The sequence below is a fragment of the Tenrec ecaudatus genome, chromosome 9 (genome assembly GCF_050624435.1).
Source record: "Tenrec ecaudatus isolate mTenEca1 chromosome 9, mTenEca1.hap1, whole genome shotgun sequence".
In the NCBI taxonomy this organism is placed as follows: domain Eukaryota; kingdom Metazoa; phylum Chordata; class Mammalia; order Afrosoricida; family Tenrecidae; genus Tenrec; species Tenrec ecaudatus.
Window position 1 is genome coordinate 46,497,731 of NC_134538.1, and position 2,225 is coordinate 46,499,955.

Consider the following 2,225-nt stretch of genomic DNA (forward strand, 5'->3'; position numbering starts at 1 on the left):
CTAGAAGAATGTGCAGTGGACGATGGAGGGGCCCGACTTGTCCTCCTGCTTGCTGATCAACATCTGCTGGAAGATAGACAGCGGGGCCAGGATGGAGCCTCCGATCCACATGGAGTACTTGCGATTTGAGGTGGCGATGATCTTGATCTTCACAGTGCTGGGCTTCAACGCCATGCTCCTTCTGTGTTCAGTCTGTGATGCCAAGGTACGCAGCGGCTCCACCGGACAGCACCGTGTTAGCATACGGGTCCTTTCGGATGTCCATGTCACACTTGATGATGGAGATGAAGGTGGTCTCGTGGATGCTGCAGGAAGGAGGGCTAGTCTAAGACGGCTTCTGGGCAGCAGAAGCACTCTTGCCAATGGAGGTGACCTGGCCGTTTGACAGCTCGTACTTCTTCTCCTGTGATAAGGAGGTGACACCAGTGGCAGTGGCTATCTCTGACTCAAAGTTCAGGGCAATGCAGCAGAGCTTTCCCTTGATGTCCTACTCCACATCACACTCAGCCGTGGTGGTGAAGCTGTAGCCTGGCTCGGTCAGGCTCTTCATGAGGCACAGCCAGTGCGGCCAGAGGCACACAGGGACAGCATGGCCTGGTTGGCCATGTACACGGCTTGGGTGGGGGTAGGGTAGAGAGTCTCAAATGTGACCTGGACCATCTTCCCCTTGTTGGCCTTGGGGTTCAGCACTGGGGGCTCCTTGGGAGCTACACACAGCTCATTGTAGGTGTGCTGCCAGTTCTTCTCCATGTCATCCCAGTTGGTGGCAACGTACATGCTCCATTGGGTAATTTAGCGTCAGGATGATTCACTTGCTCTGGGCCTTGCCACCCTTGAGCTGTCCTTCTGGTGCCTGGGGACCCAACGATGAACAGGAAGACAGCCTGAGGGGGCGTTGCCACCTGCCAAGCCAGCCTTGCACATGCTGGGTCCATTGTCAACGACCAGCCCAACGATTTGTTCTTCCGGTGGAGAGTCGCACAGCGATGGAGTGCAGTGGAGGGAGCTGAGAGCGGTGACAGCAGGAACTGAGACTAAAATTATTTCTTAATATACATTTTTTTCTTATACATGTAAATGCCACTAGTTTTGTTTCTCTAGATGTGTTAGTCAGGGCTAACTTGAGAAACAAAGTCATATGTTCATATGTGTATAAGAAAGAGCTTTATATCAAAGAGTAATTGCATTTTAAGAAAACATCCCAGGCCAGTTCAGATTAAGTCCATAAGTCCAATATCAGCCCATATGCCTCATACCAGACTATAAATTCCTCTTTAGACTCATGCAACACATGCAATGATGCTGAATGCAGGAAGATCACAGGCCAGTGGGTGGTAAGTCTTGTTAGAGTAAACCAACCTCTAACATCCATGGGGGTCCATAGGAGTAATTGTACGGTTATAATATAGAGATCACAGTAAAGTCATGGAAGATAGGAGTGATAGGAGAGAGTGAAATAAAGGAGTCAGACACGTTTTACGGTAGCATGCTCATCTCCAGGATGGCCATGATCGCAGTAACCAGGTCTGAGCAGAGAGCGGGAGGAGAAAAAGGGAGGAGAGAGCATATCTTCTTTATTTCTGACCAAGGCCTATATACACTTAGGGGCTTGCAAGCCCTTCTTGATACCAGGTGACCACATACATCACAGGAAGGTACTATACAATAGGCATACACATGACAGGAAGTGGTTGAGATAGAGGTGTACATGTAACAGAAAGGGGCGGGATTAGGGGTACACATGTGACAAGATGAGCAGACCCTAGACTCAAGATGGCAGCTTAACCTTTGTCATTCTTGAATGGGCTTGACCTTGTCCCTAGGCTCTTCTTCAAGGAAACAATCCACTACCCTTATCAGAAGGGAGTAGGACCTACTTAGGGTGTGACAGATTATACAGTCTGATTGCTCTAGACGGCTGATAACTCCCAGGGAAAATAACCTCTAAGCAGCTTGCATTGACCTCCAAGTATACAGTCGTTTATCATGTGTAGCAAGCAGCGTCTTCAGTTTGGCATATATTTGGGGGAGATAGCCTGGGGAGAAATCTTTCCGTATCCCACAAAGTCTTGTGGATCCAGTGGCAGTGGAAGCATCTCAGGCCTGGTGTAGGTCTCCCATATGACTCCTCCAGCTCCAGGGCTCTGGTTCAATCAGTGTAGCTCCATGTGACTTGTCAGCAGGACTATCAAGCAGAGAGAGCATGTGTCCCACCTCCAGGAAGG

At 49.6% G+C, this 2,225-nt stretch overlaps 1 pseudogene; it reads right to left on the minus strand.

Annotated features, from left to right (window-relative positions):
• LOC142455957 (actin, cytoplasmic 2-like) lies at positions 1-1,509 on the minus strand (annotated as a pseudogene).
• Between the last annotated feature and the right edge of the window lie 716 nt (positions 1,510-2,225).